Source organism: Bacillus rossius, chromosome 6 (assembly GCF_032445375.1).
Source record: "Bacillus rossius redtenbacheri isolate Brsri chromosome 6, Brsri_v3, whole genome shotgun sequence".
Classification (NCBI taxonomy): Eukaryota; Metazoa; Arthropoda; class Insecta; order Phasmatodea; family Bacillidae; genus Bacillus; species Bacillus rossius.
Genome location: NC_086334.1, coordinates 63,117,917 through 63,135,266, shown reverse-complemented (window position 1 = coordinate 63,135,266; position 17,350 = coordinate 63,117,917).

The window sequence follows — 17,350 nt, the reverse complement described above, 5'->3', positions numbered from 1 at the left end:
TACGTATATATGTAAATTTGAGGCAACATTCCTTTTAAACTTGCTGTGCTTATTCAAAGGAAACGTGCAATTAAAAATAATGCATCACTAGAAATGAAATTATTTTAGGAATGTGTATCTGATGAAAGACGATCCAAGGATGAATCTTTCGCACATACTGTATGCTGATGTAGAATGTAACGCCGACCCTAGTTGTTTCATGGTACGGAAAACTTAAAATTTTGTAATGAAAATTTTTGAACTGTAAATGGACCTTTCTTTTCCATCTACAACGACGCGTCTTCACAAAAAAAAATATATTTTTGTCAAAAATATTTAGTTAATATTTTTTCCTTAAAATATTCTCATCAATACTAATATTATAAATGCGAAAGTAACTCTGTCTGTCTGTCTGTCTGTCTGTCTGTTTGTTTGTTACCTTTTCCCGGCTGAACGGCTGAACGGATCGTAATGAAATTTGGCAAGGAGATAGATTATATCCTGGGGATGGACATAGGCTATATTTTGTCTAAAAAAAAAAAATAATAAAAAAATAAAAAAAAAATAAAAAATAAACGTGTTAAAAAAATATATCTTAATTTTATGTAATGTGTGTCATAGATATACAAACTGTTAGTGTCATTCCTCTATGCCTGCCGTGCAATAGCTTTCAAGCCATTACGTTACGTTTTTCTATTGTAAGGAACTAAGTAGAGAGTAAGAAAAAAATAAAGATCTTGACAGTTTGTAGTGTCACCATATTTGTTTCAATTTTCAATACCGTTTTTGTATATTACAATTTAAATTGCAGAAAAAAATCATGTTTCATAAACACATAAATAGTGAGTGTGTGTCATTTCTCTATGTCCACGAGGTCTTGCCGCGTCAATTTTCTCCTTCGGGCGAACCCGTCCGCTTAGTTAAATAAACAGCTTTTATCGTTGAATGATTTCATGATTTATTTCATGAAAATCTGCTCTCATAAAAAAGTAAGTTTTATAGTCATTCAATATGTATCTCTTTCTCTCTCTCTCTCTCTCTCTCTCTCTCTCTCTCTCTCTCTCTCTCTCTGAAGATCAATCTATGAATCGTTACACATTTATTTCCTTTATTTTTTTTATTTTGATTTGATACAATATGATTTCACTAAAAATCTATTTCTACCCCTTCCTATTTTCATTTCCACATTACGAAGTTTCACTTCTTCCGCGCGGAGGGACTCCACGCAATATTTTTGCATGCAATTAAAAACTATTTTTTAATGATGCCAAATAAGTATAACTTCTCATGCGCGTACCTAAGTACACGCACCCATTTATTAAATTTAATTTCTTCTATATTTTTTCTCCCTACCTAGGGCACTCATAATTCTTTTAAATTTCACGTGTATGTTTTCAATGTCATTCGAGTTGTACAATTTTTTTTGTCAAATTGGTCATTATTTATACTTTGTTTTATTTTGGAAACATACGTATTTTAGGTATTATGACAAATAAAAAAAATTAATTACACTAATATTCTTAGGTTTTTATTGTGTGGATAGGTTGAAGTTTAATATTAAGTAGGTATATAAATTCGTAAACTTATAAATTTCTTCGAAATTTATTCATAGGTTGGTAGGGCCTGCTAATATTTATATTTGTATAGTTTGAAGTTTAATATTATGTATGTACGTAAATTCTTAAACATAGAGTTATTTATTAATTTATTTAGAAAATTATTAATAGGTAGGTAATAAGTTTTTCTATTTGTCAATATTGTTATTATGGTAGATAGGAGTACAGTAAATGCCTACATTCTTATATTCCTTTATATCTCTTTCGTTTTGGAGTGTTCCCGAGCCATTCGGGGTCCACAACATCACCCCCCCCCCCCCCAGGTGGTTAAAGCCCCAAAATTTCGAAAGTTTTAAATTTTTAAATTTTTTTTTTTTTTTTAGATTTTAAGTGTTTTCGAGTCATTCAGGGTCCTCGAACCCCCCGCCACCCTCTGGGAAAAAGCCCCAAAATTTCGATAATTTTAGGAATTTCAAATATCTATTCTTTCGAGATGGAGTGCTTCGAAACATTCGAGGTCTTGAATCTCCACCCCCCCCCCCCCCCTCTCCCTTCCACAAAAGTGAAAGCCACAAAATTTCGAAAAATTGGAGGAAATTGTATTAAAATTAAGTCATTACGAACTAAAGTGTCCGGGGCATGGTGGAACTTTTACCCAAAGTCGACTTCCCACCCAATTTTTAGGGAGGGGGGGGATGCAAAACCCCAAAATTTCGAAATATTTCTTAAATTTAAGAATACTTTTTTACTATTTGGAGTGTTTCCAAGCCATTCGGGGTCCTCAAACTACCCTCCCCCCACAAGGAGTCAAAGACCCAATAATTAAAAAATTTCGGAAAATTTCCAAAAGCCTATTCTCTTTCGATTTGGAGTGTTTACGAGCCATTCGTGGTCCTCAACAACACACCCACCCCCCTCAGGGGTCAAAACCCCAAAATTTAAAAAAATTCAAATATCATTCTCTTTCGATTTTTATTGTTTCTCAGCCATTCAGGGTCCTCAAAATCACCACTCCCCCTCTGGGGACAAAGCCCCAAAATTTCGAAAATTTCAGGAATTTCAAATATCATTTCTTTCGAGATGGAGTGTTCCAAACCATTCGAGGTCCTGAACATCCACTTTCCGCAAAAGTGAAAGCCCTAAAATTTCGAAATATAAGAATATATATAATTGGATGTTGGCATGTATGACGTCGATAAACTCTTACACCGTTTGACCGATCGCCATGAAAGTTGGCACATCGAAGTGTTTTTATCATGAAGAAGGTTTTTATGCTATCCATTTTTTTTGTAACTCGCCGCTAGATGGCGCTGTAGCGCATCAACTTCTAAACCTTTCAACCGATCGCCATGGGTAAACAGAAAATCATAGGTCACAGATACACAAACAGTAATTATGTATCATTTCTTAATGTCCAACACACTGGACATATCGCTATCCATTTTGCTGTAACTCGCGGACAATATATCACCCGGTGTTCAGCCCGGGCAAAGCCGGGTACTGCAGCTAGTAAATATATAACCCTTATAATATCGTCGAATTGCATTCTTATTTCCATTATTTTTTTCACTTATTGTGACATAGTAGGCTATTCAAAAAATATGACGAAGTTGCATACAAATATATCGGGGCTCCTTGCGCTGCCTAATGTTTCAAAATGCTCTCGCTGAAAATAATATAATGACTTCATCTAACTTAAGAGCATTTATTCAACTTCTAAAAATCGTAAAAATCGTACTTTATTCATAAGAAAATAAACATTAATGTTTATATTTAAAAAAATGTATTTCACTGGGTGCTTCATTCTGTATATTATTTTTGTTTTTATCTTCTGCCAGCCATTTTACAAAACAGATAATGCGCGTTAGATATTTTGACCTTGAGTGCTTTGCCCTGTGTCGTGCATCTCTGCGCCCGGCGAGCCGAGCCAGTCGCTCGGGGAGAGTGTTTATTAGGCTAACGCTATGTCACGTAAGTTAATACTGTGAAATGTTTTGTGATTTAGATTCTGAATTATTATTTTATTGTTTCCAAGTAAATCTGTCTATATGCCGAGTTTGATGTGCTCTTAATAATTAGGTACAGGCTGAGAATCTCGAACTATGCTATCTTACACCTCTGTCGTGAGGCACCTCTATCAAGAAGTGTGTGACTGAGTGGTATGTTTTGTGATCGAGTTGTAATTTTTGATGTTTAACATCTTGGCTCTCTGTATAAATGGATTGTCCGCAACCGAAATTGCTTTACATATTGTTACAGTAAAAAACTATGCCTGTAAGTACCATGAAGAAATTCAGTCAGTGTATGTTGGAGGATTGCGTAAGCAAGTAACTTTGCATACAGCAATATTGAACTACTTTAATTCTGAATAGGAAAAGCTTAATTAAGTTTTAATATGACAGTGACACACAAGTTCCTTTCCTTTTGATTCGGGCTAAAGCATACGAAATAAATACAATTTATCTAGCGTAACCACATATTATATTTGTCGTTGTAGCAGTTAGAACCATACAGAAATGGGACCTGTAGAGTGTCAAATATGTAGTAAACAACAAAACAATACTGCCACATACATTATGAAACATAAATTTGGGCAAAGTATGAATCATAAAAATGAGATATGCCATGACTGATTTCCTACTGTTTATGACGTAAATTAGAGGTGTAGTAAATCTAAGTGAGTGATACTTTGGTCTAAATTTGGTAGATTTAAATTTAATTTGAACTTATTGTACTGTAAGGTCCCTTGTTTAAAATCACTGGTTTTTAACCAACTCCACAGTTGTACAATACATGTGAAAAAAAAATTAACAATAAGAAATCTAGTTTTATATGCACACACACTTTATATGTATATATGTAAATGCATACACATATTTACATATCAAATGTATATATATATACATTTATGATTGCGACCACTACGATGCCCATTCCCTTAGCAGTTTCCATAAAAATTTTCTGTTAGCGCGCCTGCTCCCGTGTGGGTAGCATTTCAGCAACCTTTCAAGGGGTTTGTAACTGGGAATAAAGGTTTTCATACCGAAAATATTAGCTAAAACCGTACTAGAACGTGTTCGATTTTTTCTGCTTTACCCACGAGCCAATGTTGCCAAGATGATTGACCCGCGTGTAAGAACATAAACCTGTATATATTAACTTATGCAAACATTAGGAAACGTATTAGTTTCCCAAATTAAATTTTATGGTATTGGAGTATTCTGAAATATATTTGGTAAACTAAAATAGTTACAGCATTGCTCTACTGATAATACATAATCTCCTACAAAAGTTCCCATTGACTTTGTTGTGCGTCTATAAAGCGCGCTATTTTTCAACTTAGGTAATGGAATATAATTTTTTTTCGATAAAATATTACTGATTCAAAAAATATGCTTACAGCAAAGACCTACTAAAACATTTTATTTGTTTATCCTATTGTTATAATAACATTAAATTTATAGCTTAGTCATTTGGTTTGATTGTTTAATACAAGTAGTTTTAACAAATAATTAATTATCTAAATTTATTAGGAAATTATTCTCCATATATTATTACTGAATAAACTTAGCAAATCATAGAAACCCCACACCTGTTAGTCTAAACGAAAATGCGATGGTTTTCCTTCACTTCAGATTTCAGTTTACTATGCGAACTACTACATTAAACTGAGCGTGTTTATTTGTCTCACTTGTTAACGAAAATTGTTAATTACAATTTCTTTTAAGTAGTAGAATAAGTTAGTAACCAATCAGTATGTACGTACGTATAAAATATGTGAATCGGGACCATTTGGAATTAGTACAATACAAATAGCACATTTAATATTGTGAATTAGTTGAATGAGCTGTCTTATTTATGTTATCTTATGAATATATAATAAATAAACTACATTTGAGCAAACTTCATTAATTTTACAATTGCTCGGTTTTTTTTAATACCGCACAAATTTGTTTTATTTTTTGCAAGTGAAGTCAGGAAGATTAAATACCAAGTTCATCCACCAGGTTACATTATTTTTAAATACACCGTGAGATTTTTTATATATTTTCAGTAATTGGTTGAATGGACAATAACATGTCTATCCTAGCCCAAAAAGCATGATTTGTCGGCAAATGCGTTGTTAGGTTTTCTGTTAGTATTCTAGGTATCGTGTGAATGGAGTAACTAATTATTTCTTCTCTTCTGCTAGATAAACTTTTGCTCATTTTTATCCCCATGGGTATAATTGAAGGTATAGCATAAATTTGGCAGCTGTGTAATGGGCTTAATTTAAATGAAGAATATGCGGTCCTAACCTTCACAAACAATAACTGGAGGATTAAATTCTGAAGTGTAAGAAGTTGAAACGCCAACGTACGAAACATATGTTCCAGATTAGGTTATCAACTAAATTAAAAAAAAAAAATGCTTTCTTCAAAGTCATTTAAAAACCAATTCCAAAAATTCTTTTTCATCAGAAATTATGTTTACCTTTTTTACTTGCACATACTCCCCTTTAGAACAAGGTTTTTTTAAAACCGATATAAGTTAAATCTACGCTAAAGTTTAATGACAGGAAAATGTATTAAACTGGGCATGTTTATTGGTTCAAGCAGAGCTAGAAAATTTTATCATTCAGTTACCAGTAATTTAATAGGTCTGTACTTTTAGGTAATATTATATCGATCTTAAAAATTTCAAGACTTGTGTTTCTATAATAAGCAGATAGAGCATTATAATTTGGGAAACTGTTGGCGTAATATAGGCTTATACTGTGCGTCTTGTACGGGATAGCCTAGCGTGTGGATTATTCAGGACACAAATATGCATTGCTGTGGACAGGGAAGCGAGCGGTCGCCAGCTACACGTTCCTTATCACCACGGCCTGCTATCATTCTCTCATTCTCTGCGTCTGTCTTTTCCCCTCCTCCCGCGTTGCGTTCAAGGTCGCGTCAAGGAAGAAGGGAAGAGGAAGGTGGCCGGAGCTGTGTCCCCCCCACTCCCCAGCTGCCCTCCTCCCTGCTCAGTGTTTCTTCGACTCGCCACCCTGCTTGGAGGAAAAACTACAACTCTTGAGCCCGAGCGGTGAAAAAATCGGCCACGAGGCGGGCCCCTTAACATCGGCGCTGGAGTTTCGTTGTTTTCATACGTGATTTTGTAAATGGACTTATGTCTTTGGCAGTTTTTATTTTTATAACATAATTTTAAATCTGCCGGCACCAAGCTTTATGTGTGGTTTCCTATTGTGTAAATGTGGTTTTTGTGTATTCGGGATTTTTTTTGGAACCTCTGTGATATTAGCTAAAATGATGGTTACCGTTGCGTTGTTCATTCATATGTGGCGAGAAATATTTTATTTAGTTGAATTCAAGTGTATTGAGATATTAATTTTTTTTTTTTGCTGTGAGAAACGTGGCGGACTTAACCTGAATTTTACATCGTGGTACGCCGGTTTGCTTGCTGTGATTTTTGCAGTAGCTGTGGGGGTTAATGAGCAACGTAAGTGATGACATATTTTAATTTCAGCATCCAGCATACGATTTTTTTAATAAACCGAATGTTAATACACAAATATATATATATACTAGATAATGCCCGGCATGCGTTGCAATGCCTCAATCGATTTTTTAATTTATTAATAATGTAATTTTTTTAACGTATACTAAGCATCTCTCTTTATCTCTCTAGCGGACCCGACAGACATTGTTCCTGCCCAAATGTACTTTTTGTGAGATATGGATATGGCGGTAAGTATTTCTACGCTGGACATTTTGTATCTTCTCATTATACATACCCCTCCTCTTGGGCACGCCACTGCCGTTACCAAAAACCTTTCCCATGGTTACGCAGAAGGCAACAACAATGCAAAAGCCCGTTGCCATGGAGGCTAATTATCAACAATGCTTAGTTTTTTTGCTTTTAAAGCGTGTTTTTTTAGTTTTTTCTTAACTCAGAATCGAGATAAAATCTCCAATTGTGAATCTAAACCATCCTCGAATCCCCGTGAACTCACATAAAAAATTTCATCAAAATCGGTCCAGCCGTCTAGGAGGAGTTCAGTGACATACACACGCACACAAGAAATATATATATATATATATAGCATATTTCGTTATCAATATCACTCGTATGTAGCTTGCGGTTACCAGTTTCAATTCTCGCCTGTTAGTTGTTTGGAAATAGTCATCTTTTATTATTTTACATGTTACGTACTCAAATATTTGTAAAACTGTTGCCGCAATTCCTGGAGCGAAATACGACATACCTCTGTGACAAAGTGTGGGCGTCTAAGTATTGCTTAGAGAGATATCGTTCCTCTCGGGTGTGAACTTCCATTGAGTCAATTGGAATCTTGGCTCTCGCGGAAACTTGGCGGTACCAGTATGCTTTTATAAATGTACAGAGCGATAATATACTCTTTTTCTTCTTACTGAAGTGACATATCTCGTTTGGTTTCGTAATATTTTTCACCTAGAGGGGGGTATGATGTTAAATTGTATAAAAATATGCTATATTTTCATTCAGCAGATATATTTTATATATGTGACAATATTTTTAATGTTAGTTTAAAAAACATTTAGTGAATAAATAAACATTGAATAAAATAATCTTTGTTCTGCGGACTAATTTTGTGAAATACTTTAGGCATGGATATGAGTGTATTGCACTATTCGAAGGGTATTTTGTGAAGGTACATGTTGGTTTAGGTGCGTGGTGATTTGCATTTTGAAGGCCTGTTTGCATGGTAATCGATGTTTGTTTTGTCTGACTTGTGAAGGAGGTATGGCCCTGTTTCTATCGATAGTCTCTTTTGAGATTCGCATGTTTAGTTTGTGAAACTGCGTGGATGGTTTGTTTATCTTATGGTGTTTCTAGTCTAATTGCGGGTTTACGCGATGAAGGGGTGATTTAACCATGACGTGTATTTTTTAAAATGCATGTATTTAAGATTTTTGATGAGATGTGTTTGTAGACTGTACGGCCGGCTTGCACAGTCGTGACTTGAGGCGAAGTGGAGTATTCTTCAATTTGATGAACCTGCCGAGTTTTAGCTCGGACTTGACTCGCCTGACTCTGCAAGCGGCCCTATGCCTGTGTTTTACACGAGTGCAGACGGACACTGTAAATGTAAGCTGCGAGATCAGTTAGAGGCGGACCTGCCGAGTAGAGGGAGGGGTTGGCTCAGACGCACGGAGAGACCACGCATAGTGATTGGGTCGGTATAGTTTAGTGAAGACATTGATAAGGTCGGATTGGTCAGCGTATGCTTAGGGATTACCCCTTCTGCGGTCTGTCATGTTAATGGAGCCTTGCGAGTCGCGAAAATGTTTGATAAAGATTTATCTTGGAGCTCAAACTACTGCAGGTATTTGGTTCGCATCTGGTTTATGTGTACATGTGGAGGGCTGATACTTAATCGTGTTAATTTAACGTTTGTACAAGTAATAGTATGTTACTTAATACATTCGTTTTCTCGTTGGGTTTGCTGTGTATTGGTCTGTGTACAATACATTTTCCTTTTTTTTTTTCTGGGATTGTTTCCACTCGGGTGATCGATATACATTTGAGTCGGTAAACTGACGTCCAAATTTTTTTACGTATATAGTCTTAAACCCTAACTATAAAAGTTCGCACACAAAGTATATCTGACTTTGGCTAGTCATGCATGTATGTCTAACTCCACTCTTAGGTTGGATTCATGTTTATTATAGAGAAAAATGTCTTCATTTACTATGAGCGTAATGTTTGTTTATTTTTACGGTTTCCCGGTAGTGGGTCTAGTTCTTCTCGTCAGACTGATCCCAGCAAATAATCGGAAGACCTATTTTTTTACCTGCTCCGATGGATTAATTTATTCGTAATGTTCTTATTACCTCTTGATTGGTATTTTTGAAACAGGTGTGTGTTTATGCCGCGTAGTGACGAGTTTGTATGTGTGTTTTACTAGGGAGGTCGGTCTCATCAGGTCCCAAACACATCAAGCACCATCTCTTACCAACTCACAAGGTAAACACTTGCTTGCCCAGATGGGCATATTAAATGAAATCAGAGGAAATAACCTAAATGGTGTAAACTTAGAATGTGGCAGAAGATTAACATGACAAAACAAGTACTTTCTTTTAATTTATTCACTTGTAAATATCAAACATGTATGGAAACATCTTTACATTAACAATAAAAAATTAACGAATCCGATCGTAATTAAGTTTTCTGGTTCAATGATGTTAGTTTTATTACAGCAATAACCAATACTAATTTATCTCAAAAAGATAAATTCATATGTAAACTATTTTTCTCAGTTATTTTATAACAAACAGTTCGATGCTAAAGTGATAATATATTCAACCCTGAGATATAATACAATATATAACTACAAGTAATTTCAAGGATTCGAAGAGGTAAGTTATTTTCTAATTTCTGAAACAAATAATGTCACCAAAGTAAATAGCTCAGAAGGTACCTAGAGAAACTGCAAAACAAGTGTCGAGAGAAAACAGACTAGTTTTATGAGAAACAAAAACTAATTCTTACTTTAACTTTACCAGGTGCATCATACGCAAAAATTTTAAGGAAAAAGGTGCCTGAAACATTATTGAAAATACAAATGCAAGCATCATTGTACAACAGACTTAGAAAAACCACTGGCCATTAAAGAACATAAACACAGGGCTTGTACTTAGCTCTCCAATGGCCTCCATAATAACGTGCCCCCCTTCTCTCTCTCTCTCTCTTTCTGATGTCATCGATTAGTGGTGGCATCGTCTTGATGGTTCTTGGTGCTTTATCCTGAACTACCTACAAACCCTGAATATTTCTACACTAATTTTCTCCCCCCTCCCTCGCAATGCCAATCATTTTCTCTGAAATGAAATATAAAATCCAGGACTGTTACAGAATGTTCTAGAAGGTTCTTCGCTGTAGTTCAAACACTCGATACACAGGCGAGTCTTCCGGTTGTATTCTTCTTCTTCCTAAGATCTGTGTTACAACCCCTGAGTTTGAAGCTGTTTTGAAAGGAACCCTCTTAGTTTTGTTGAAGGGAGCAGTCATTAACAGCACACAGCATTACCCTATATATGACATGTTATTTAACGAGAATTTTATTTCCACATGGTAAACAGGTAAGGTCATATTTATCTCGGGCCCTTAAATGTTTTTAATTTAGAAAATTAAAACGAAAAATCTCGTGACCAAACACACGGTCACACTATGTCAGTCATACATTTAAGGAGATGATACACTGTTTTTTATAGTTATGTCCGTAACTTTTATGCATTGCAGTAAGTGAATGCTCAATACATGTGATTTGGATTCCAAAACCATCTGGCTTGAAGCCAGAATAACATTTTTCTTTTCTTTTTACGATATACCGCCTATTTTCATTAATGCTTGTCAACGTTTTTGTTGTTTTTGTATCTGTATTAAACATGTAGGCTTATTTTTAATGAGCAGGCTTATTAAAAACATTTAGGCACATATATTTGTTTAGCCTGTGTTACAAGCTGTCTAGGAATGTTATTATTAATTTTTTTTTAAAATAACTAGGTAATAATTCGGTGTGTTGATAAATAATATGGGCGAAGGGTGGTGATAGAGGGTTGGTGGGCTAGAGAACGATTGAATGACCTATTTTTCGCTACATTTGAGCCCTGTCAAGACATCTGGTGTCTTTTTGAGGCAGGCGAAATAATTCGTGGAAATATTTTTCAGCCCTGTTCTCCGGCAGAGCGGTACTGCCGCACACAATGGAGGCAGTTAACATCACATGCGTGATGCTTGGTGAGGGGGGCGTAGAAGGGGTGTTAAGAGCATGAGAACCGATGCATCGCCTGCAGAAGGGTTGGGTGAAGAGATGGTGGTAATGATGTCGTGGTGGCGGTGGTGGTTAGTTCTCGATTGGGGTTTTTCCATACGTGCGGTTCATAGTGTCCCCAGTTCTTACATACAGTCTCGGAATGCTGAGTGCTTAGGGGACCCTCTTCTAATGTGGTTCTGTGAGCGTGCTTCGCGGTTATTGTGTTTGAAAGTGTGTTTTTCACCTCGGGGAAGTTTCTGGATACTTTTTTTACATGATGGTTACAAGTGGCGACGTCTCTCATCGTCGATGGAAGATGTTCAACAGTGGCGATGTTGAAAATTATTCAGGTGAAGGTCACAGGAGTTCTGCGTGCTCGGGTCGTGGTATTGACCTAGCGTGTGATTGACACTTTGCAGAGTGCGGCTGAGTGGGCGGTAGCACTGACATTCGGTAATGCTATTTTGACTGACCCTTTTTTTTTTATCAATAAGTGAAGATTATTAGTGATTATATTTTAATGTGCAGTGTTTTTAAAAATTAATAATATTTTATTTACTTCATTACGGTTTATAATAAAACTGTTTTCACGTTTTTTTTTTTAGTTTTTTGTAATATGCAAGGACAAGTTTGATATTGTTGTTGTGTGAAGCGATATTGGTGTAAAATATTTTAAAAATAAAATTGATACACGTATTTGTTCCGTATTTTTATTAAACTAGCAATAATGATGTGCGTGTAGTGTGGAATGGAGAGAAGGCAGAGGTAAGTTTCAAAGCTACTGCCACTGAGGCACATACATACACCTTAGCATTTTTTGAAACATTACATTACATATATGCTTTTCTGTTGAATTTGGTCCCTCATGTAGAGAAATTTTAATTCAGCACTTGGAAAATATGAGTTCTCCTATTTACACAATAAACATACTCATGTCTGCACTGTGGGGTTTTTAATACGAAATACTTTATTGATAAATTTATTATTGTGGTTCAATCAAAACTACGCATTCTTTCATATTAAAAAAATATATAAAATCCTTCAGGCGAGACATGCCACGATGAGTTACTAGAGGTGAGTAATACACACCAATAATTGAAATTAATCAACAGGGTTGGGGGAAGACACACTTGTGAGTGATAAAGAAGAGGGGCGAGGGTCCAACCAGTACGTGCCACGTTTGGCCTGTGGCACGTGGCACTTTAATAGGTTTTTAATTGATATGTGACAGATGGGGGGCACTAATTACAATTAACGGGTTTTTAATTGGTCTATTGTTCGGGGTCGAACCACTTCACTCTTCCAACTGAGGTAGTGGGTGCTAATCAGCGGCCTGGCACTCTGCGCGCGGACCCGTGGTTCGATGCCCGGATCTGGCGGTCACACCTCGAGACCCGCAATGGTTGTATGAGTGTATAGTTGCAGATTACCCTGCAGCGGTATTTCATGATCAAATGTTTTTCCTAACCTAACTAAAAATCAGTATATTTATTTTGGGAGAGGTCTGGGTTAGGAAAGATTTTAAGTGCGTCTCAGACCGAGGCCTATTAAGCACTACTCATGCTGGGTTTCAGCCACGCAGAAAGGGTTGCATGCATCGTGTGATTTGTTTAGAGATTGTCCAGCCATGGCAGCGATTGATGCCATGATTCACTCCCCCATCTTAGATCTAGACTATAATTAGTTAAGTTGAGCCCAGGTAAAACATACATAGAGACAGAGAAAACACTAGGCTCATTCATGCGGGGTGAAATACTGCAAGCACTGAGCAGGCAGGTTGAATACAGGACAAGAAAGATGGTCCAGAAAGAAGAGCGGAAAGTTCCAGCCATGCTGGGATCGGGATCTTGGGTCTTGCGGTCCTCATCGGTGTTTGTTCGCGTGTGGGTTGGTACCAGTGAAGCATGCGCCCCTGGTGGCGAGCGACAGTACTCGTCGCCCTTCAAGCTGCCAGTCAGCACGTGTGCTTGAGACTACGGAAAGGAAGTTGGCGTTGAACGCATATCAATAATATTTATCGCAAGTTAAATTAAGTTAGTTGATCACGAACTGGTTCATCGGGTCTCGCTCCAGAAGTGATAGAGCGGCAGGTCGCCTGTCGCCAGTGAAAGGCTGTCGGCAGTTATCGAAAATATCATAACCGTGATTGCGTTCCTGATCAAGCTACAAGTCGGAGCTCACCTCCTCGGCCAGACCTGAGGCGGGCTGACGGTGGATGGGGGAGGGGGGTGGCCGCCTGGGGCGACCACGTGCCGACTACGTGGCGCAGTGGGGGTCACTTCCGCCCGCCCACGTGCTACCGCCGGTTGCGCCTGTTCCTCCGTCCATCAGCTCTTGTCTTCTTCTCTTGACTTCAATGCACCGCCAACAAATGAAGTTGCAGTAGTAATTGTTGATAGTGAATATAGTCATCGTGATATCGTTATTCAAAGCCGATGTAATCAACTGCAACGTGTTGCTGAAACGCGTCGTAGTTATGATACCCTGCAGTATCCTCTATCCAGGAAACAAACACCAACAATTATCCAAAGTTGGATATTTTACACCGTGTTTGAGTCGACTATGTTTAATGACACGCCAAGAGTTTACCACTATACACCTTGTGCGTCAAACCAAAACCAGCAGTAAACTCCTTTATGTCAGCGCCTTACAGCCATCCCCTAAACGCAGTTTCTGCCGTAGACTCTCTACAAGGCCATCAAAATAATTCAAAAACATTACCCTACAAAACCATTAAAAATATTTCAAAGTTGAATACTCAAGGTTAAGTAAAAAATCGATAAAGTTATTGGTGGATTTTTTTAATCAGACCTGGAAATAAAATTATGAAGGGCATCAAGGCGGTATACTTAAAGAGTCTAGCGCAGTTAGTTGAATATTTGAATATATATATACTGTATATATAGTATATAAGTATATATATTCAAAGGTTGAATGCTAGAGTAGTCTAGGCGTCGGGGTGTGAACTATCCTGTGGCGGTGCTCCTGTCAGTGCAAGCGTTCCTAGAGACATTGATGGCCAGGTTCACTTTGTTCATTTTGTTTAACACATCCTGTAAATACATTAAGTTTATTTGATGTTGAGTATTTGAGTTTAATTAACGCATGTAAGATAATATTTTAATCACTTTTTTCTGGTAAAGGATTTTTGATACGGCTCCATAAAATTTAAACGAACTTATTACTTATTTTTTTTATAACTTGTCAACAGGAACACCCTAAAATTGAAGTGAAATATTTATGTGAGTAAATACATAAAAATCTCTGGTAATCTTTCCTTCTCATAAATCACGATTTATGTATTTATGTTTAATTTGGCTGGTGTCTATTTAGAAAACGGAATATTAATTAGGTTTAAAGACATACACTAAAGGAATCGAACATGACGTCAAAATTTCGATAAAGCATGTTGTCATATGAGAATATGTTTAAGTATGTAAATAATGAAGGAAAATTACTTATAATTACGATTAAATCCGTGATTTATAAACTAACTACTTAATTTAATACACACACTAATCAACAAAAGGTTTAATTTGAAAGTTACTGACTCATACCACTTTCGTAACGTAGGCAGTCTTTTGTAATTTACCCGGGCCATGTGGTCAATTACAAATAAACACTAATAGTTCTCATGAATGTATGTTATTTCTCATAATAAGAAAATAATTTATCCTGGTGTAACGTGATAAATATTAAACACCCGCTTTCCCATATAATTTTAATTCTTAACAGAAGCAATTTACTTGTGATTTTTGACGTATTTAATGAAATCTTTGTTTCCTGGGATTTGAACATACCAAACCCAAACGACAGTATCATGGCCCCAGTTAAGTATACACAACGCCAACCCGACCGATGCAGTGATACAATTGATTATTGCAGATTCTTAAAAAGTTTAGCATTTTAAAGCTTAAGAAATATGCGACCACATTTTTTGAAAAAGTTATTTTCATTTCGGACCATTCATGTTTATGTAATTTATATTTTGATTTCAGTAAATATTAAAATTTTCTTATTCTCTAACTTTATTGATTTGCATTGTCTATAAATAATAAAATGTTAAAAAATTTAATGTTTTATCACTATAATCTTGTAGAATAATGTTTCAAGATTATTTTAATGTCCACACTGAGATTCTACTATGTAAATTGCATTTACGAAATGCATTTTAGTGGATCGTTGCAAGAAATTATCATTTAGGACTTAACTGCACGTTTTAAGTGTGACGCACAAGGTTTGCGGTGGTAAATTTTTGATATGTTGCTAAGAAACGTTTGTACTGCCACTGTACAAAAGTTCAGCTCGGGATAATTTTCCATGTATTATAAACTTTTGGTTTCCTAAGAGCGAAATTCGTGCCAGTCCGAGCGAATAAAGTACCACCGCAGTACGGTACCTACATACTACGTCACTTGAAACGCTTCAACAGTCAGATCAATTCTACCAGACTCAGCAAATATACCAATTTAAAACTTAAGAAATATGCAACAACGTTCATTTCAGGAATTTTCATGTCGTGCTCTTCATGTTTATGTAACATTTATTGATTGCCATTCCATGAAAATTAAAAAAAACACTACTGTATCGTAATATTATTGAATATATTGCATATTTATTCAACCATATTGAAATGTTTTTCAATTTCATCATGAAGAATTTTTTTGTAGTTAATTATGGTTTGGTTTACTGAAGGTCTACCATAATAATATCGTTAACGGATTGCAATATTGTGGAGCGCTCAAGAAGCTATTATTTAGGCACAATGTTTGCGGAGGTAAACTTTTTACATTTTACTAGAAAAATTTGATATATCCACTGAACTAAATTTCTGTTTGGGTCAAATTTTCTACAGATTGAAATACTTAAATTTCGTGGACTGTAGCACTGTCCCAGCACCGACACAACACTGATATGCTCGGAACGCTCTAGTGAGTAAACTTTCGGTATGTTATTAAGCATATTAGATTCTACCCACATGCAAACATTCAGGTTTGGACAAGTTATTTAGAAGTTGAAACCTTTGTTTCCTGGGTCACATATTTGTCATGGAAATAACTCGTTGCCAGAAATTTTTTTGTCGATATAACAAATCTAATTCAGATTTAGAGTGCATTAATACAACAACGACTGGTTTGTACAGGCGAGTTGCGTGAAGTGCGAGTGCGACCGAGTGGCGCGAGACTGTGCGTGGACAGGCGCGAGGTAAGGGGCGATCCACTGACGAGCCTATCTCCTGTGAGGGGTGCGAACTGTGGGACTTGACAGTTACTTGGTGATTTGTGATGAGACATTAATTGTGGTGATTTTTTTATTAGTAATGTAAATATTAGTAGCAATTAAATCTGTATAAAATTAAATGTACTATCCTTACGAACCCGTTTTCCCCACCCGTAACAGTATGTAGTGTGAATATAGTGGTTGTATCTTTTGGTAGCGAAAGGGCCTCTCTGGATTTGTTGGATGATTTTTCATATTTCATTTTTATAAAATAGAAAATTTTTCACCAAAAAAGAAATTTTAAGGGGAAAAAGGAAAGTTTTGGATCATGTCGAAGAATTTTGAGTTTTTTGTCTGTCAAAATTGCAATCAAGATCACTGAAATTCATAATTTCGGTCGGTCATTGACCCTGAACTCTGAAACCACCCCAAAGGCTGCGTTTGGAACCCTGTATTTATACTAATTAAATATAATTTTGAAACACTGTCTAAACGCTGGGACAATGATTTTATACGTCTTTCTCTTAATGAGGCCAGAGACCCACTCAGGCCTAAAGTGTTAAATCATGTATATGCATGTGTGTTCAGATTAACGTCTGATGAAACTAGCAGGAAAGAAGCGAAGAGAAGTCATTCTCATCGAGAAAAATTATAACCTTAAACATGAAGAAGAACCATAATTTAAAATGATGAAACTAAGGAAAATTAATGTACTATACAAGAGTAAAATAAAACTGCTAATAACTAAAGAAGCCGCGCCCTGACTAGCAGATAGAAATGCAGATTTATTTCTCAATATTTTACTTTTAAAATTATT